The 22,479-nt window shown below is 36.7% G+C and overlaps 1 long non-coding RNA gene across 1 annotated transcript; it reads right to left on the bottom strand.

The window, feature by feature from the left end:
- Window positions 1-15,364: 15,364 nt before the first annotated feature.
- Window positions 15,365-18,870, bottom strand: LOC311296240. Its single transcript, XR_014628537.1, has 4 exons — window positions 18,514-18,870; window positions 17,974-18,019; window positions 17,422-17,490; window positions 15,365-15,525 (listed from the first exon to the last, which is right to left on the bottom strand). It is a non-coding gene; the product is annotated as an uncharacterized lncRNA (long non-coding RNA).
- Window positions 18,871-22,479: the final 3,609 nt, after the last annotated feature.

Genomic DNA, 22,479 nt, shown 5'->3' with positions numbered 1-22,479 from the left:
GCACAGTGCCTCTTGTTCATGAACTGAATCAGATGTTGAAGTGTGTACAGTGCCTCTTGTTCATGAACTGAATCAGATGTTGAAGTGTGTACAGTGCCTCTTGTTCATGAACTGAATCAGATGTTGAAGTGTGTACAGTGCCTCTTGTTCATGAACTGAATCAGATGTTGAAGTGTGCACAGTGCCTCTTGTTCATGAACTGAATCAGATGTTGAAGTGTGTACAGTGCCTCTTGTTCATGAACTGAATCAGATGTTGAAGTGTGTACAGTGCCTCATGTTCATGAACTGAATCAGATGTTGAAGTGTGCACAGTGCCTCTTGTTCATGAACTGAATCAGATGTTGAAGTGTGTACAGTGCCTCTTGTTCATGAACTGAATCAGATGTTGAAGTGTGTACAGTGCCTCTTGTTCATGAACTGAATCAGATGTTGAAGTGTGCACAGTGCCTCTTGTTCATGAACTGAATCAGATGTTGAAGTGTGTACAGTGCCTCATGTTCATGAACTGAATCAGATGTTGAAGTGTGCACAGTGCCATTGAAGTTGTTTTGCTAATTGTTTCGTTTAAATGTGAAACAATAAATATTTGTTAAGAATACTGTTGTTTTTCTGGCATTTTTCATTTGGGCCAAGGGTGTGTATAAAGTGGCTAGATCAAGGTTTAGTTGAGGCTGACATGTAGAATCAATTGTTTGGTCCTAAAAAGGACCAGAATAGGGCCAGCTATAGTCATACATTTGGCTGAGATATGGCTATGCCATGGGCCATATGTGGCCCGAGTTCTGGCAACCAGACCTGGTCCAGTCATGTACCGTAATTCATTGCTGTATTTGGGCCAAGTGAAAGTGGATTGTGTGGCCCATCACTGGGCCAAACCAATTTTGTTATGTGGGTTGTTTACTGATCGTGATTAGCGTTCGTCTAAACCTTCACTAAAAACATACAAAAACGTTGAACACTCACCAAATCTGTGTTAAATGATGATTTTATTAATATTTAGTCTCAAAGTTCGATCTTTAAGCACATTTATCTGCAGCAGCTCTGCTCTGGCACCTCGTCACAAAATGGAGGCTTCAACTCGTTCTGGAAAGAGCAGGCTTAAAGGGCCAGTACACCTTTTCTTTTCATACATACTGCAACCAAATGGAAAACTCAAATAGATTAAGAACTCATAAAATAAAAATTCACTCAGAACTAAAGGCATTGAATTTTAAAATAAATGAAATCAACATAAAATGAATTAAAACACTGTTGTGTATTGTTTCTTTTATTATGGGGCTAAATCTGAGTGACTTAACCACCTGTGCTACACTTAGTACGTGAAGAACATTAGTGACTTTTCTGTGCACACAAATGTAGTGCCAGTTTACTTTAGAACAAATGAGGGAGTTTTGTGTGTATTTCAACACTTATATGTAAAACCTTGATTTGGAAGATTTGCCCTGCAAACACATTTACGTTGTGGCAATGTTTGTGGCACGTTGCATTTCTGCTATGGCAACGTCGCTGTCTACGTGCTCGCAACATTGTAACAACGTAGTTGCACGACATTCAGCAACTGAGAGACGACGTTCTGACAATATTTTGTTTTTATGCTAGATAGGCCTATAGATATCCCCCATTTAGCATTTTATGTTTTGAGGTTAATTTTTAATTAGTCAGATGTTAGATAATTATATATATTTTTTTAAATATTGTTTATCCTTATTATTATTTAATGGGGCTATCAGTAAATTAGCCTAATTATAATCAACACCTGCAAGTGTACACTTTGAAGAGTAAAAATTACAGAAGGTTACGTTAAATTCAGCTTTATTAAAACTAACTGCATATGGTAATCAAATTGCACTTCCAAAAGTCATACATTTGTGAAAAAAGAAAAAAAAACTAAAATGAATAAACAAATTTATTTTTTAAGTATAATAAATAAACCATAAAAAGCAAAGATCAGAACATTTAATGACCAAAACCGGTTCTGTACATGGCAGACAGGGGAGTATAGTCGAAAGCCGGACGATAAAGTTCGGGAACTGGAGTCAGTCCGGGAAACATCCACACATCCAGAGGAGCAAAGAAACGAATGAGACTAAATAGCAGACAAATGAAATGAAAAACTAAACGGTGCAAGCGAGGCGACATTAGTCACATTAGAAAATGAAGTTGTAGGTTGTAAATTGAAAGGCTGATTTTCCCGCTTCAGGGCAGTGACGAGTACATGTGTCGTCCAGTGGTTGTCCAGACACCCTAGGCACAACCTTAAGCAATGGCCCTGAACGGTGGTTTAATGTCAACATTGTGACAACGCTGTAACAACCTTCACCACACAACGTATTTATAGCAACCTTTTGGCCATGTTGTTAAAACGTTGTTAGAAGGTTAGGTACGTTGTGCCAACGTTCTGTGTTTGCTGGGTATTGTTCTCGTCTTGATTCTATTTTTCTGTCCTAAAAAAATGTTCTATAGTATTTCATCCTTACTGTTAATTGACATTAACCCCACTTACATTTCAAAATACGGCAATTGCTGCTGTTTTGCGCCACCTGGCGGTCATTTCGCGAATTACTTTGAAATGCGATTATTTTTGCCGCAGTGGTTTTTCTGCGGTGGCTGACGCGGCGGTAATAGGCATTCTGGTTGACCTACTGTAGTATGTCAAGCCTTTAAAAAAGGGAGATGTAATATTCAAGTTAGCAAAGAATGCCATAGAAGTGCTGCTCAGGGTGTAAAATCTCAGTGCTCTTTGGTTGTCTGGGATAATTAAGCTCTAAGAACATAGGAACTCCAAGGTACTCGAAGTAAGTTGAAAAAAGTTTAAAAGCCTTTATTATATTCATGGCTTAAACATTCAAATTGGTGAACGATCCACCTACACGTTGCGGCTTTACGTGCCTTCGTCACGGCCCACTCAAGTCATCTTTTTCCAAATAATACAATATCGACCTTCAAAGACATGGAGAAAGGGAGTAATTAGTGCAGTTCCAATCAATAAACCACATGATATTAAGAGATCTATGCAATTGCAAAAGCAACTGAAGCAAAAGTATTACAGTAGCTATGTTTACATGCATTCATTGTCGTCAATCCGAAATGAATCCAATCCGATTTCAGATTCTTTACAATCAAACAACATTCTTGTTTACATGTGCATGTATTCCAAATAAAACATCAGTGCAGTTTTCCATTTGAATTAAGATTTGTTTCTTCTTGTTTTCCCATTGGCAGATACGTTTGCTTGTTTTACTTATCTAGTAAATGTTTCTTGATTTAAGAATTTTTATATATTTGGACTGGAAACAAACAATGTTACCAGAGCAACCATAAGGATAATTGTAATTTTTTCCCTTGACATACCCCACAGGAAAGCTGACAAATGTCAGAAGAGCTATTTTTAAGAGAACATTTAATAAATATTCAGTCTCTCTCACTGACTTGTTCATAAGACATAAACATGCACGTTCATAAGTAAAACGTATGTAAACTGTGATCTTACAAAAGGGCTCTGGTGAACATATGCATCACAGCACTGTGCACAAAGGATATTTTAATCTTATTGAGAAGATAATTACTAACAGATTATATAAGTGCATGTAAACATAGCTAGTTTGTTAGAGGAAATAAAAAGGCACCTCCACCACTTTCTTTAAATGCCAAAAATATGGGCATGTTGCTTCAGTTTGTAAGTGTGAACAAGGTGTGGTGGCAGTTATGAATATGGTATGTGAAACGGACAATATCAGTATAAAGAGAATGAGGCAATGCTCCAATACAAGTGGAAATACTGGGATTTTTGTTGTTGTTTTTGTTTCATTTTTGTTTCATTGTTGTTGTTTTTGTTGTTGTTCACTGTTTTCGCTGTTCAACACGACAGTTCAGAGAAAGAAAAGAAAGTTCTACAAATAGTATTTGAGGTGAGTGTATCTTCTTTCTTTACTTGTTTTCATGTATGTGTCGTCTTATGAGGTTTCATTGGTAACTTTTTGCTTCTGTTACAAACCCCTATTTAAATTCGGCAAGGTTCGACTAAGGAGAAACATATCATAACAGGGAGAAAATAAAACAAACAACAATAGCTGAAAACTACGTGCCTATAGACTGAACACGTAATACGCATGCACATCTCACCAGTTTCACCAGTTCGCTTTTTTGTTGGTTTCATAATTTTCATAAACTTGCACTTTGAAACCTGATTTCAAAAGTTTGCATTTTCAGCCACCTAAAACACCATTGTCGTGTGAATGAACGGCCAAAACGCATACAAAGTTTTCTGTTTTAAGTTAAAAATCATGACGTCACACAGAGGAGAAGAAACACACTCAAGGCACGGGCCATAACACTTCTGAGACTTAAATGTTATGCTGAAGTGATTTTGACGATTTTGGCCTGGTTTCACAGACAGGGCTTAGATTAAGTCAGGATTAGGCCTTAGTTCAATTAGGGCATTTAAGTAGCTTTTAGAAACATGCCTTATGCCTTAAATACATTATTGATGCACATCTTGAGACAAATCAACAGCACTGACATAATGTAAGATGTCAGTGCAAGTTCCTTTCAGTTAAAAGAGCACAAACATGCATTTTAGTCTGGGGCTAGATGAAGCCTTGTCTGTGAAACTGGGGGTTTATTTAAATCTCCGCTTATACTTTTAGTCCATTTTAGGCATTCTACTAACTATAAGTAGCTTTTCAACTACATGTCAACTAACTCTCATTAGAGTATTAGTAGACTGTAGTAGACTGGCACTAGTCTGTTAGGTTATGGTTAGGTGTTAGGGTTTGGGTTAGGAGGAACAAGTTGACTAGTAGTTGCCAAGTTACTTATACAGGGTTCTCAAGTCTCACGCATTGGCCGTGAGACACACGCAATTCAACCAGTTCACACGCTCACACCGTGTATTTCTCACGCTGAAAAGGCAATGCCAACCAAGTTCTCCTGCAAGCTTTATATATAACGTTGTATACGAGGCGCAGGCACACAAAGTGAAGTTTCCTGCCGCCAGCACATATCTCGGCCAGAGTGCGTTCGTTACTGTTTTATGATTACGGATTACCCTATTAAACTGCTTTTGGATCTAACCCCTGTTTCCTGTGTGTGGATCGTGACACGTTCCCGCAGTTCTTCTGGATTTAGTCTGTCTCTGTTTCTTCATGTAATAACAGACGGACTTGATGATGGTGAGATTAGATCACACCGGCTGTTGTCAGACTCCTTGTGCATACACAAATCTCACTGGATTATTACAATTAATGGCAAAAACAATGTTTGGAAATGTAAACTGATATTTCCTACTGACACACTACAGCAAAAGATATAAATACCTGTCATAAAAAGATATAAATTTTGTGTGTGTGCTTGTCTTCAAAAAACATTATTAACATTATAAGTGAACCCCAAGGATTAATTCAAATAATAATTAAAAAAACATGTCATGATCCCTTTAACTTTGCCTTCAACTGCAAAGATGCAGTTTTTGAGCTGCTCTTCTTTTTTTTACTTAAATGTGGCATTAAAACTAATACACATATCATATATATCAACAGTTAATTTCATAAAGCCACTATAGGATATTGTGAATGCACAGAACATAAAAAAGCATTTTATATTCATTTATTCATTTACTGTGGTGAAAATCTAAACTCAATTTTTAATAATACTAGTAGTGCCTTCCTATTTTCTCGCCCTTGAAAATACATATAGACACGAGAAAGAAGACTGAAGCATCTGACTACTGGACCATCATTCTGCAGATGACCTCCAAAACACTAAAGGACTAAATTGAACTACGTATAAAATATCTCATCATTAAAAGCTGAAATCTGAAGCTTCAGCTCTTCAACAGTTACCAGACCGGTCACAATGGAGTTTGTTTACCCAGTGAACTGTACTAGTAAGAAGGGCCGGAAAAACCACCGAAAGAGGACCCTGAGAAAAAATCCTCATGAACTTTATGCTGACTACAGTGATCAAGAGAATGGGGAAAGAATCAAAACGGACTTAATTTTCTACACCCCACTGATTCCTGCATGGATACAAACCTTCTGTGATGAGTACAAGCATGTTGTTCAATTACCAATTAACAAATGTGAACGATTAGCTATATGTCCAGATGAAATGCTGGACACAAGACAAATCATTCTCACTATATCCTGCTACACTTCAGGCACCGTCCTTGTGCAATCCTGTGAGACAAAGCTGGACTCATTTGAGAGGATCTTTCCTCGGCTGAGAGCCAGAGTAATAGAGAGAGAGAGAGACCAACCCCATGTTAACACCACAGCCTCTGTGGAGAGCCCAGAGACCTCTACACCTTCAACATCTGACCATCAGCTGACAGAGGAACAGCCAGGCCAAACTGAAAAAAGAGCTGAAGAAAGAGACCAGCCACAAACCACAGCCGAAGAGACCAACATCACTAACCTCACAATGGCTTTCAGTGAACTGAAATCAGAGTAAAGCAAAAACTTTATTCTTATTTTATTCTCATTCCATCTATCTTACGTATCAAGAGCACATCGCATAATCTGGTTTTTACTAAAGCTTCCAGAGGTGATTTCAATCTCATTTCTTTTTGAATAAAAGTTGCCACACCACCTCCACAAGAAAACTCTCTATCTCTGTTACTGTATATCCTAAAACAAATTGTAATTTGGGTTTTTGCCAAGATTCTTATAGTAAATACATGTCATAGCCTATGTGGTTCTCTTCTTGACCATGTATGTATGTGTGTGTGTGTGTGTGTATGAAGAGTTCAGATGCAAAAACCTCTAAATGCCATCTGAAATTTCCTCCTAGAATGATCATTTTTATGAAGCTCGTATATTTAAGTTCAGTAATTTCACTTAAATGGCAATGAAAATTACATATTAATTGCCATTTAAGTGAAATTATTGAACTTAAATATACGAGCTTGATAAAAATGATCATTCTAGAAGAAAATTTCAGATGGCATTTAGAGGTTTTTGCATCTGAACTCTTCGTATATATATATATTATATCAAATGTATTTAAACTCCTCCATTGTAATAACTAATACAACTATTTATCTCTAGATGGTGTTTTTGTACTGCTTATTTGAACCTTGACTTTTTATTGAGCAAATGACTTTTCAGTACGATTTTAGTAAAATAAACATTCTGATTTTAGTTTTTACAAAGAAAGTGTTTGTTTTATTATCTTTTTAGATAACTGGTATCAATTTCTGATAGGTCTGTTACGTAGTTTGCCAGGTCTTCTTAGGTAAATTTGTTTTCATATGGGGGGGGGAAGCATTTTTTTATTATGATCAGAGAAACAGACTTCTCACCAAAACAATAAGATCCCGTATTATTACTGAAGTGGATAGTCCATCATACAAACTACACCACAACCCTTTTGCATTAGCCTGCTACATATTGCTATACTTCGTAAAAACAAGGAACAAAAACGTTTAAATTTCTCCAACAACACAATGATAAAAACAATACATAGCAAATAGCAATAAAATATGAAGCCTACATCTGTAGAAGGGCTGCACAATATATCGAAATTATCGAAATATTGCTAAATGTATTTCGCAATATGCATATCGCAACGGCTTGCAATAACTGGGGTCATGAGCAAAAGATGAAGAGAAAATCACTCGCTCTTGGCTAAATAACTTTTGTAGCTCAGTATAGGCCTATATTTAATTCATACAGTGAAAACTAATGTTTTTTTCTTGTTGTTTTTTTACATTTGATTATTCAGTTTCTGTTGTTAAATAACCCTAATGTAGGATAACCTGAACCCCTAAACCCCGTGGTTTACACTGATGTTAAAATAACACTTCTTATGCTACAGTAAAACACTGATGTTCACTTTTAGAAGTTGCAGTGATGTTTTCTTGTCACAAAAAGAATGTGAAACACGTACATGGTTTATATAATTTTAACTATATTTTAAAGATAATTTGTTTATTTGACACACTTTAAGGATTATCATATGGCATATCGAATATCGCATTATTTAATGAGTTATCGCATTGTTCTTCAATATCGTGCAGCCCTATTCTGTAGTGTATTGATGTGTAACAAAAACATTCACTGTACAGTAGGCTACTCACCCGTGAAGGCGGCTATTCTCCAAGTGATAGTCATTTATAAATATAGTAATGTTTCAAAGTTTCGTTTTGTGTAATAAAGCATATGAATTTTCTGATTGGCGGAGGGTGAACCAAGACACGCTTCCCATTTAAAAAATAAGTTTCAAGTTACTTTTCACCGTGACTCTCCGCTCTTTGCCAGTTTCACATTTATGTTTAAATATTATAATAGGCTATTGTTATTTTATTTCATTTATGTTGATTATGAATAGTGAACAGCATGAGTAAGAGCTAGGTCTACATCATAGGATGCGCAATATGTGTTTGATCATGTTGATCATGAAATGTTTCATCAACCAATGGCCTGGATTTAATAAATAAGAAGCAAACCAAGAACATCGGGTTTGGATTAAAGTGAGTAACAAACGAACCATGTTTCCGCAGCCTTTGAGGCCGATACAATAGCACAGTCTTTCTGCTTTTAATGAATGTCTTGCATGTCTCAATTACAGTAAGCCTCTAGGAAGTTATGATATTTGTGGCTTTAAAGCAATATGCTGTATTGTATAAAGTGGTATAAATAAACGTGGTGCAACTTGACTAGGCTATAGAGTGCTGAACTGCAGAGATGGTCCACATCACTATATGATCAGACCAGACGGATACATACCAAAAACCTTTAAGCTGGCTATGATTAAACCGCTTGTTAAAAAAACGCAACTTGATCCTACAGAATTAGTCAATTACAGGCCGATCTCGAATCTACCTTTTCTGTCAAAGATACTAGAAAAAGCAGTATCCTCACAACTGTGTTCCTTTCTAGAAAGAAATTATATCTGTGAGGATTTCCAGTCTGGATTTAGACCGTACCATAGTACTGAGACTGCTCTCATTAGAGTCACAAATGATTTGCTCTTATCATCCGATCGTGGTTGTGTCTCTCTATTAGTGTTACTCGATCTTAGTGCTGCATTTGAAACCATTGACCAAAGCATTCTTTTAAATAGACTAGAAAACTATGTTGGCATTAGTGGAAATGCACTAGCATGGTTTAAATCATACTTATCTGACTGTTATCAGTTTGTAGCAGTAAATGAAGAGATGTCTCATCGATCACAAGTTCAGTATGGCGTACCACAGGGCTCAGTACTAGGACCGCTGCTGTTCACTCTGTACATGCTGCCATTAGGAGATATCATTAGGAAACATGGCATTAGTTTTCACTGTTATGCTGACGATACTCAGCTGTATATTTCTTCACGCCCTGACAAAACTTACCAGTTCACAAAATTAACGGAATGCATAGGGGATATAAAAAATTGGATGACTCGTAATTTCCTACTACTAACAGTAATTCTGAAAAAACAGAGTTTCTAATTATTGGACAAAAAACTCCCACACGTAATAATTTAGAATACTGTCTAACACTTGATGGCTGCTCTGTTAAGTCTTCGTCGTCGGTTAGGAACCTGGGTGTGCTCTTTGATACCAATCTTTCATTTGAAAGTCACGTGTCTAGTATCTGTAAAACCGCATTTTTCCATCTTAAAAATATATCTAAATTACGCCATATGCTCTCATTGACAAATGCGGAACAATTAGTTCATGCGTTCATGACCTCAAGGCTAGATTATTGTAATGCTCTACTGGGTGGTTGTCCTGCACGCTTAATAAACAAACTACAGCTGGTCCAAAATGCAGCAGCTCGAGTTCTTACCAGAACCAGGAAGTATGACCATATTAGCCCGGTTCTGTCAAAACTGCATTGGCTCCCTATTAAACATCGTATACATTTTAAAATATTGCTGATTACTTACAAAGCACTAAATGGTTTAGCTCTGCAGTACTTGAGCGAGCTCATAACGCATTATAGTCCGTCACGTCTATTGCGATCTCAAAATTCCGGCCAGTTACTAATACCTAGAATATCAAAATCGACTGCTGGCGGTAGATCCTTTTCCTATTTAGCACCAAAACTCTGGAACAGTCTTCCTAACATTGTCCGGGAAGCAGACACACTCTGTCAAGTCAAGTCAAGTCATCTTCATTTATATAGCGCTTTTAACAACGTAGATTGTTTCAAAGCAGCTTCACAGAGATAAGCGTATAATTTAAGGTAACAGAGATTGTTTTGGCTTTATAGCAGAGTTAAGTTATTTTCCATCTAAAGTTAGTTTTGATTGATTTGCTTCCGTCGCAATGATCATTTGTTATTAAATTAGGGGCCGCTAAGACGACACCATTCTCTCTACACAGACTTTAAACGCGAACCTGTGAGAAACGCTGATGGCGTTCACATGCGCATTTAGAATGGGTTCTATAGTTATGTGCATTTGAAAATACGCAGGTTTGGAATTCCCTACAAGCCAAGCCTAAACAAAGTACTTGTCTTTCCTTATAAATTTTGATAAAGAATTTAATTTAATTTTGTTGCTTTGGGGTAGGAACGCGAAACGAATTTTCCCGACAATGCCTTATCTGTATAGTGGTAGAGGGATCCTCCATAGGGAGAGACTAGTTGGCACTTCAGCACTGCGTTGTCATCGGTCCAGGCGAAGGACCTTCGTCAGATCTGGATACGGCCTGGATCCGGCAGGCTGCAGGAAAACCTCGGGATAAACACAGACAATAAAATTAGCGTAGATGCCATTCTTCTCATGATGTAACGAGTACATCAGGAGTTATGGGAAGTGTTCACGGTTCCGGCTGACCTATTCTATGCAGCCTTACATTAAATTATAGAAGTCTATAATGTATTATGTGAATGCTAGATCAAAGAGATGTGTTTTTAGTCTAGCTTTGAACTAGCAGAGTGTGTCTGCTTCCCGGACAATGGTAGGAAGACTGTTCCAGAGTTTTGGTGCTAAATAGGAAAAGGATCTACCGCCAGCAGTCGATTTTGATATTCTAGGTATTAGTAACTGGCCGGAATTTTGAGATCGCAATAGACGTGACGGACTATAATGCGTTAAGAGCTCGCTCAAGTACTGCGGAGCTAAACCATTTAGTGCTTTGTAAGTAATCAGCAATATTTTAAAATGTATACGATGTTTAATAGGGAGCCAATGCAGTTTTGACAGAACCGGGCTAATATGGTCATACTTCCTGGTTCTGGTAAGAACTCGAGCTGCTGCGTTTTGAACCAGCTGTAGTTTGTTTATTAAGCGTGCAGGGCAACCACCTAGTAGAGCATTACAATAATCTAGCCTTGAGGTCATGAACGCATGAACTAATTGTTCCGCATTTGTCAATGAGAGCATATGACGTAATTTAGATATATTTTTAAGATGGAAAAATGCAGTTTTACAGATACTAGACACGTGACTTTCAAATGAAAGATTGGTATCACAGAGCACACCCAGGTTCCTAACCGACGACGAAGACTTAACAGAGCAGCCATCGAGTGTTAGACAGTATTCTAGGTTATTACGTGAGGAAGTTTTTTGGCCAATAATTAGAAACTCTGTTTTTTCAGAGTTAAGTATGAAATTACGAGTCATCCAATTTTTTATATCCGCTATGCGTTCCGATAATTTTATGAATTGATAAGTTTCGTTAGGTTTTGAAGAAATATACAGCTGAGTATCGTCAGCATAACAGTGAAAGCTAATTCCATGTTTCCTAATGATATCTCCTAATGGCAGCATGTACAGAGTGAACAGCAGCGGTCCTAGTACTGAGCCCTGTGGTACACCATACTGAACTTGTGATTGATAAGACATCTCATCATTTACTGCTACAAACTGATAACGGTCAGTTAAGTATGATTTAAACCATGCTAGTGCATTTCCCGTAATGCCAACATAATGTTCTAATCTATTTAAAAGAATGTTGTGGTCAATGGTGTCAAATGCAGCACTAAGATCGAGTAACACTAATAGCGAGATACAACCACGATCGGATAAGAGCAAATCATTTGTAACTCTAACGAGAGCAGTCTCAGTACTATGGTACGGTCTGAATCCGGACTGGAAATCCTCGCAGATATAATTTCTTTCAAGAAAGGAACACAGTTGTGAGGATACTGCCTTTTCTAATATCTTTGACAGAAAAGGTAGATTCGAGATCGGCCTGTAATTGACTAATTCTGTAGGATCAAGTTGCATTTTTTTAACAAGCAGTTTAATCATAGCCAGCTTAAAGTTTTTTGGTACGTATCCTAGAGACAAAGATGAATTAATGATATTAAGAAGAGGATCTATGACCTCTGGAAGCATCTCTTTCAGTAGCTTAGTCGGTATAGGGTCTAACATACATGTTGTAGATTTAGATGATTTAACGAGTTTAGTAAATTCTTCCTCTCCTATAGCAACGAATGAATCAAATTTTTCCTCAGGGAGACTACAATGCACTGCCTGATGTGATACTGTAGTAGACGGTTGCATAGTTATAATTTTGTCCCTGATATTATCAATCTTATAAGTGAAGTAGTTCATAAAATCATTACTGCTGTGTTGCTTGGAAACTTCGGTGCTTGAAGCTTTATTTTTCGTTAGTTTAGCCACCGTTTCAAATAAATACCTAGGATTATGTTTATTTTCTTCTAATAGGGTTGAAAAATAAGCAGATCTAGCAGCTTTTAAAGCCTCTCTGTATGCAATCGAGCTCTCCTTCCATGAAATGCGAAATACCTCTAGTTTTGTTTTCTTCCAGTTGCGCTCCATTTTTCTGGCTGCTCTCTTAAGGGCCCGAGTGTGCTCGTTGTACCACGGCGTTGGACTATTTTCTTTAATCTTCTTTAAGCGCAACGGAGCAACTGTGTCTAAAGTGCTGGAAAAGAGAGAGTTAAACGTTTCTGTTGTAATATCAAGTTCTTCTAAGCTATCTGGGATGCTGAGATGATGAAACTGATCAGGAAGATTATTAATAAAGCAATCTTTAGTGGCAGAAGTGATAGGTCTCACATATTTGAAACACGGAGTTGGCTTTGCAGCCTTGGCTAAATGCAAATTACACAAGACTAGATAATGATCTGAGATGTCATCGCTCTGCTGCAGAATTTCAACGGCATCAACATCTATACCATGTGAAAATATTAGATCTAGAGTATGATTACGACGATGAGTAGGTCCTGACACGTGTTGTCTAACTCCAATTGAATTTACAATGTCTTTAAATGCCAATCCCAATGCATCTTTTTCATTATCGATGTGTATATTAAAATCACCAACAATTAGTACTTTATCTGCAGTCAATATTAATTCTGATAGAAAGTCCGCAAATTCTTTGATAAAGTCTGTATGGTGCCCTGGTGGCCTGTATACAGTAGCCAGCACAAATCTCAAACATGATTTATCGTTTACACTATATATTTTTACATTAAGCACCAATGCTTCAAAAGAATTATATTCGAAACTTGATTTCTTAGTGGTTTTGAAAATATTACTATAAATTACAGTAAACACCTCCCCCTTTGCGTTTAAGACGAGGCTCATGTTTATAACAGTAATCTTGCGGGGTGGACTCATTTAAAGTAATGTAATCGTTTGGTTTTAGCCAGGTTTCTGTCAAACACAGCACATCTAGGTTATTATCTGAAATCATATCATTAACAATGAGTGCTTTTGAAGTAAGCGATCGAATATTCAGCAACCCAAGCTTTAGCATTTGCTCGTCTGTATTATAGCTGTTTTTTATTTGTTGAACATCAATTAAATTTTTAACCTTAGATAGGTTTAAACATTTTTTGGATTTCCAAATTCGGGGAACAGACACAGTCTCTATACGATGATAGCTAGGTGAAAGAGGCTCTATGTGATGGGATTTATCTGACCTGGGTGACGCGAGGCCGCTAGCAGACAGTCGGTTTAGCCAGTCTGTCTGCTTCCTGACCTGAGCCCCAGATTGTCATGTTTGAGCTCTAAGACTATGAGCCATATTACTAGAGAGAAGAGCAGCACCATCCCAGGAGGGATGAATACCATCTCTTTTCAACAGGTCAGGTTTGCCCCAAAAACTTTTCCAATTGTCTATGAATTCTATATTATTAAGCGGACACCACTTAGACAGCCAACCCTTAAGCGAACACAATCTACTAACTATCTCATCACTCCTGCGAACAGGAAGGGGGCCAGAGCAAATTACAGTCCTTGACATCGTACTTGCAAGTTCACACACCTCTTTAATATTAATTTTGGTGATCTCCGACTGGCGGAGTCGAACATCATTAGTGCCGACATGAATAATGATCTTAGAGAATTTACTACTAGCATTAGCCAGCACTTTTAAATTTGCTTTGATGTCAGGCGCTCTGGCTCCCGGCAAACATGTGACTATGGTGGTTTGTTCCTCTATTTTCACGTTCCGTGTAATAGAATCGCCAATAACTAGGGCACAATCATTCTCAGTGGGTGTTTCACTGAGCGGGGCAAATCAATTTGTTATGGTAATCGGAACGGAAGAGTGGTTTTTAGATCCGCGACTAGAGCGATCCCTCACTGTCACCCATTTGCCCGGCTGCACAGGCTCTACTTCAGCTGGAACCGACTCATGTAAAGTGTTCACTACACTGTAAAAAAAATAATCGTAAAAAAACGGTTAAATGACTGGCAGCTACGGCTGCCAAACAAAAACCGTAAAATTAAAGTAAAATATCTTAATTCCAATAACGTGCAAAAACTATAATTTTACAGAATTTTTCATTAAAAGTTTTAGAAAAAAACACTGTTATTTTACAGGTTTTTTCCTTGTTTGAATGAAGATATTTTACCTTAATTTTACGGTTTTTGTTTGGCAGCCGTAGCTGCCAGTCATTTGACCGTTTTTTTACGATTATTTTTTAACAGTGTAAAACTTTTATTTTATGGATTTTTCCAAGATTATAATGACCAAACACCTTTAATAAAGTTATGGCACTAAAAGTTCTACTGAGAAACACTGTTTTTTTACAGGTATTTCCTAAATTATTACAATCAAACACCTTAATAAAGTGACGGCACTAAAAGTTCTACTGAGAAACACTGTTATTTTACAGGTATTTCCTAAATTATTACAATCAAACACCTTTAATAAAGTGACGGCACTAAAAGTTCTACTGAGAAACACTGTTATTTAACAGACCTTTCCTAAATTATAACGATCAAACACATTCAATAAATTGTCAAGACGTGCTCAAGAATGTAAGAAAACAGTTTTATTTTAGAAGACAAAATAAGTCTGTAAAAAAACTATAAAACTGATTAAAATCATCTCAAACTTTAATTTGCAGCACTTGTGTTTACATATAATTGAATAGCATTTAAACAATGTAAACTTGTAATCTAAATAAAATGAAATTATTCAGACCCCTGGGGGTCACATAGTTCTGATATTAAATATTATATGCTCTTTACATTCAGAATCCTTATTCCTTACTATACAAGTTTATTAATAAGTTAAATCAAAACTTACAACAAAAATGTACCAGAAGTGACAGATACAGCAAATAAACAGCAATCCAGCAAACGGCCAGTAATCTGCTTGGTGCATCTGGGAAGAAAAAAAAAAGACACACTATGATTCTTTCAAAATGATTTCAATTATTTTTGTTTCCTTTAAACAAGCTTAATACATTTTTATTTAAATTGTCTGTTTGTCTTCTGATTTGTCTGGTATCTAAAACTTATGTCCGATTGAAAAATGTGCATCACCAAAAGAAGGAACATGTAGATTCACAACAATGAACATTCGTTTCCAGAGGTATCATTGCAAGGTAAACGCCTAAAATGCCAATTTGAATTATAAAATAAAACCAACAATATTTGTATTAACTGGAGGTGTTTTCAGCCTGCTGTGATATGGGTAATGAGGGTCTTTCTCTCATCCTCCAGGGAATTAAATATATTATATGTGTTTAAAAAAAAAAAAAAAAAAGGTATATTCTCATTGTGTGAGATTATTAAAGTACTTGAGATAGTTCACCCAAAAATGAAAATTCTGTCATCATTTTCTCACCATCATGTCTTTTCAAACCATGCATTAAAATGAGATATTTTTGAAGAATGTTGGCAACCAAAAAATGCATAAAGGTTTGGAACAACATGAGGGTGAGTAAATTATTTGGGAGAATTTTCTTGTTTGCCTGACTGTGAACTATCCCTTCAGGTCATGTGTGCCAAACTCCTGGAGGGCCAGTGTCCTGCAGAGTGTAGCTCCAAACTGTTTCTGGTTATCCTGAGGATCTTGATTAGCTGGTTCAGGTCAGTTTAATTATGGTTTGAGCTAAAATCTGCATGACAGTGGGCAAATTCCAATCAAAAGTGAGCGTCCCTATGCCCTGGGGTTTTTAATATATGCTTAGTAAGGGGCCGTTTACACGACTCAGTTTCCAACTAAAATCGTCTCGGTCTAAACTACTGAAATGTGAATCTGTGAAAACGGTAAAGGCATGCATATGCGTATTATGTGTTTAGTCTATAGGCATGCGTGTGTGAATGCGAATGTGCACAGGCGTGTCTTTCTTTACAGAGTGACATCACCAGTTACTTTGTGGCATGGATAAAACAGCGATTTAGACGTTTCGCCGATCTGTGAGAAACGGGAATCGTTTTAATAACATTGTCATCTGTACAAAGAAAAAACTTTTCTGTTTATAGTACATCGTTGTTGTGTTAAGTACCTAAGTTTGTGTGTTCTTGACGGCTTTGAACCCTGCAGGTAGTTACATTTAACGTATCTAAACGTATTAATAGTTTTACCTATGGAAATTATTTAAACCTTATATGAAATGTATGATGAAAATGTGTGTAATATAGCAAACCCAAACAAACAACTCAAATTATTCTGTTAAATTGAACTCTTACACCATATCTAGTTTTAAAATGAATCACGGGGACTTGCCATCCTAGGTCACATTACCATAAATATAAAATAAAATTACTATAGGATAGAATTACTTCAGTTCATTTACCATCGCATGTACCCTTTGCTAACGCATTTGTGGAAGGGGATTCTCCCCTCATTTACTCTCCCTTATGCTGTCCGAAAGGTATATGATTTTCTTTCTTCAGATGAACACAAATTTTAGAAAAAATAAACTAGACTTTTAGAAAAAGTCTCTTGTGTTCGCATGTCGAATAATGCAAGTGAATAGACAACAAAATGCTGAAGGTCGAAAAAGTCCAAACACACATCCTGACAATAATCCAAGAGCATTGTAAAGCTCACATGATAAGTGCAGACAACTTCCTGTGTGAACAACACAGCAGCTGTTTGTAGGCTGCATGTAGTTTCTGGAGCATGCACTTGCATTATATTGGCTTACAATAATGGATAATTTTTCAAAAAATCTCTGTGGAAATAAAGTCAGATATACATCTGGGATGGCACGAGGGAGAAAAAAAAGAGATAACTTTTTTTGTTTTATATACTGCAGTGGATACTTACTACTGAATGATGGGCTTGTTTCTCTGTTGGTGCTTGGTCTGCTCCGTAAACATTGTTCCAATGCTTGATCTAAAATATATATATATATAAAAAAAAAAAGTTAAAAAGTGTGTTAATTATTACCTGTGTGTTAACAGACTATTGATCTGGGTGACATAGGACCATTTATTAATGTGTTCCTTAAGTGTTATATAAATCTGGGGAACCCTTACTAACATCAACCATAGTTTTTCTACCAAATGGTAATAATAAAGTATTGTAATCAATCCACCATAAAAACATGGTTTCTAAACTTTTACTATAATAAAAACCATGGTTAATTTAGCAAAGGACCCTGGGACATGTCCTAAAAAGAACAGCTCATCCAAGACATAGGCTACAGGTTTGAAAATACTTTCATTTTGAAAGGACATTTATGTTTGGGTCAGCTAGGCCTGTGAACTCAAGAAGATAGGTAAAATATTGTCTGAAGGGTTTGAACCAGTGTGCCTTTAAGCAGAGATTACATGTTCTGTCTCTATTTCACGTGTATTTTAATATAACAATACTCACCGCATCTGAAGATCATGTGGCTGTATCATATTTATTCCCAATATTCCTGGATCATGAGGGAAACACACACATACACAGCAATATTAGCTAACGTTATTTGTTACTTACTAACAGAGGCATTTGCGAAAGCTTGCAAAATTTTACTCACCAACTCCAAAATTATTTATGTTTATAATATACATATACTTATTATGATGACTGATCGGTAACGTTAGGCCTATATCCCGCGATCAACATGATTCAAAAGCCTAGTTTGCATATTCTTCTAGAGTCAAATAGCTAGTGTGGTTCGAGTTCCTCTCTGTCTAAAGAGACAATGTTTTCAGTCATTGTAACGTTAGCAGCTAAAGCTCCTATGCGGAGTTTTTTTCTTTTCAAAAACTACACATGCTAGCAACACATAACATTATCCTAATACATTGAAACATGTAGGCCTACTAATATCGATATTGCTCTAATCGCGTTTAGATTCTCAATTTAACACACTATATTTTGATGTAAGTTAGCAGAATTGTTTTTATAAAATAAAAAGTTATTTACCTTCCGCAGATTGCAATATGTCCGTTACACGTTGTTAATGCGTTGTCCATATTCCTTGTTTGTTCTTCATTAACATCCCGCAACTCGCTCAAAATAAAAATGTAGCAGTCCGATGTAAAAAATCCATGTTTTAAACAATATAAAAGCCACAGAACCGAATAGGCTAGTTCTGAAGAGCCAGAGCAGCAGCACACACACACCCACTCGCTCCAACAGACGGATATTCAATTCAAACTTGACCTGTAAAAGGCGCGCATAGTTGTCATTGGCCAGATTCCTGGATGACAGTCAGAATAACCAATCATGTTCAAAACAACTCGGAGAGACAGCCAATAGTGTGGTAACATTGCAATTACAAGAAAAGATGACATTTTTTAAAAGACAAAATAGGAAAAAATATACACTTGATATTTATTTAGTTGTATTTGTAGGCTGGCTGTTATATTTATTCAATTGGTTAAATGGTGCTTTCATTGCAGTGCATGATTAAAAATTAAACTTACAATAACTTATATATATAACAACATATATTTACCACTGCTCTGCTAAACAGCAGTTTAACAGAGCAAACAGATTATATATTAAACAGAACAAACACTGCATATGTATTCATATAAAATTCTGTATGTAGACCTATATGAAAAACTAATGGATTGGTATACTCTGCTGACATTAGTTGCATCCATGTGAGCCATAATGACCCTTTTGCACTTTAACAAATTATTGACCTTTCCTTTAGAAACACTCTTATGCCTAATAATGTCTTGCTTTTCACCCTTTATGGCACTGTTACACAACCTGTTTAGGGTTAATCCTCTGTCCAACACAACACTTTGCTAACATTGGCATAATTCTATTCAAGTTACAACATATACCCCGGGTTTCACAGGCAAGGCTTACGCCTGTAGTCCCAGACTAAAATGCACGTTTGAGCTGTTTTACCTGAAAGCAACTTGCACTGACTTATCTTAAAATATGTCAGTGCCATTGTTTTGTCTCAAGATGCACACCAGTAATGTGAAACCGGGGCTGGGTTAGAAATTAAGGGTTAAGGTTAACCCTAACAGTAACCCTAACCCTTGTCTACAGACTTTTATTTAACAGCATGGATACTCCGTTTAGCGTTGATACAGGACTAAGAACTTCTCACTGAGACAGTCAGTAATGTAATTTTGCAAAGAGTGTTTGTATGGACTGTCCCATAAGCTAGAGCTATTGGTGGATTCAAGTCATGTCATAAAGATCGTATTTACGAGTTGAACGCACATGAACGCCACGACAAAGATGAAAATATGAGTAGGAAGCTCAGAATTTTCTTTAACCCTGATCTTGAAGTGAGAAACATTGAGGAATACCACAATACTTAAAGCAGTGACATTGTCAGGCTTTTCTATTTACAATGAAGTAGGCTAATGCCTGCACAAAATATTAGCATTATAAAATGACAATATAATATGTAATGATACAGTGGCCCATCACATGTTCCATCATGAACCCTGTTGGCCTGCTGTCTGACCAGCAAGCTCAATTTAACAATAATTGTGCAGTTTGCTTGCATTAAATTTGTATCCAGAATTACAGAGTTAAAATGTAAAAATACACTTTAATGTAAAACTAATAACATTTACTTTAAAATGACAAGGAAATATGTTAGATATGGATATAAACCTTTAATATAATGAGCTACATATTTAATTACATAATTTTATTGTAAATTTACACAACTTGTTTTGTATGTACAATTTACTACAATTTACTTTGTATGTAATTTTAAAAAACAGAAAAATACTGTTTAAATAATACAGTAATTGTCCTGTGAAAAAAAAAGAATTACTGTAATTTGTCATTAATGATATAATCCTTAAATTAACAGTCAATTAATTAATTTACATAATTTTATTGTAATTTTACAGAGTTTTGAATATAATTTAAAATAACAGAAAAATACTGTATAAATAATACAGTAATTGTCCTGTGAAAAAAAATAAGAATTACTGTAATTTGTCATTAATGATATAATCCTTAAATTAACAGTCAATTAATTAATTTACAGATATTGTTTGTAATTTTACAGAGTTTTGAATATAATTTAAAATAACAGAAACATACTGTATAAATAATACAGTAATTGACCCTTCGCAAAGACCCGCCCCCCTTAGTTACTGTCGCTATGCCCGACAAGCTACGCTGCTCTCACGCAACACCATGTTCTCACGCAGTGAAAAATACATCGCGGAGCAGAGAGGAGACTGACAACACGCTGACAGACAGGACAGACCAGGTTACTTTTCGGTTACTTTTGATATTAGACATATTAAACAAAGTCTCACCTTTCAAATTTGGTCATTTTTTAAAAGAAATTTAAACGATACATACCGTTTTGTGGCTCTTAAATGTGTCTGACAGATCGCTGTAGAGCATCAGTTAAAGCTGCTCGTGAACCGATCATCTCTTCCTTCTAGTTAATTTATAGCATCAAATAAACATGAATGAACATAAGTAGGAATGTTGTTTTAACCGCGGAAAGGCGTCAGTACATTCGGTTTTTCAAGTTCAAATTCTCCCATGTTAATCTACTAACTCTCCTGACTAGCGGGTTCCGGTAAGATGGCGGTCCGTGCAGTCGCATCTCACTGAGCTCCTCGGGAAGTCCCGATGTTATAGTTAATTAAAAAATACATATCCACTATTAACTGCCATTTGTCCAGTTCTCAGCACGAAAATGAAGAAACACAACAGCGGAAAGTCTCCGGCGCAAAAAAGTCTCCCATTTGAAAGCTGTATGAAGACGAGTGTAACGTTACACGACTATGCAGATATGACTAACGTTAGCAAGAACAAACGAGGGCCGACAACTCCAGCGGAAACCCCCGAAAAAACACACCTGGAGAAGAAAACGAAAGGTATGTCTCAGGAAGAAACAAACACCGAGACCATACTGAATGCTATCAACTCTCTCGGTCAACGTGTAGACGACCGCATGGAAGAATTTAGCACGCAGTTGCAACAGCACAGCTCCATGCTAGCTTCTATTGCTAAATCGGTGCAGTTCAACACAGAAGAGCTAAAAGAGTGTAAAACGAAAATAAAACACCTGGAAAAGAAAGTGGAGACACTGACTAAAGAAAATGAAGACATGAGGGGTCAGGTATTGAACAATGACAGATACAAAAGACGGTGGTGCCTGCGCATCAAAGGGAAAAAAGAAACGGCTAATGAAAACATAAGAACGGAGGTGGTGGAGCTTCTTCGCAGGATTGCACCGGACCTGGCGGTAAAGATGGATGAAGCGGTCGACGTTGTCCACAGAGTGGGAAGAAGGATGGACAACCGGCAACGACAAATAATCATTTTATTTGTGCGACGAGCAGTGAGAGATGACATCTGGAGGCGAACAAAAACTTCTCCAATCTGCAAAGAAGAGGGGATTCGCTTTACTGAAGATCTGACTCAAGAGGACTGGCGTTCCAGACAGGCTCTCTGGCCCAAAATCGACCAGGCTAGAAAGGAAGGAAAGGCTGCAGGCTTCAGGGGCCCATTTGGATTCATCGAAGGCAAGCGTATTATGGAGGACACTTAAGTTAGGGGCTGAAACTAGAGCTTGAAATGAATATATAGTGGATCAGTTCGGGTGATGGGACTTCTACCTCAACGGTTTTACTCCACCTCCCTACTTTTTATTTTATTTTATTTTTTTCTCACAAAAAGTTCATTTGTTCATGTGTTCTGTATTTCAGTTAAATACTGACTTTTCTTTTATTTCCTTTAATACAAGGGGACTTAAAGACTCAGTTAAGCGAAAAGCTGTCTTTTTGTTTTGCAAAGGGCAACAAGCACATTGCACTTTTCTTCAAGAGACTCACTCTGATATATCTGATGTTAAGTTTTGGTCACAACAATGGGGAGATAAAATTCTCTTCAGTCATGGGACAAATCGGTCGGCTGGAGTTGCCATATGTTTCAACA

This window comes from Rutilus rutilus, assembly GCF_951802725.1.
Source record: "Rutilus rutilus genome assembly, chromosome: 8".
In the NCBI taxonomy this organism is placed as follows: domain Eukaryota; kingdom Metazoa; phylum Chordata; class Actinopteri; order Cypriniformes; family Leuciscidae; genus Rutilus; species Rutilus rutilus.
This window is presented reverse-complemented; position numbering and strand designations above follow the sequence as displayed.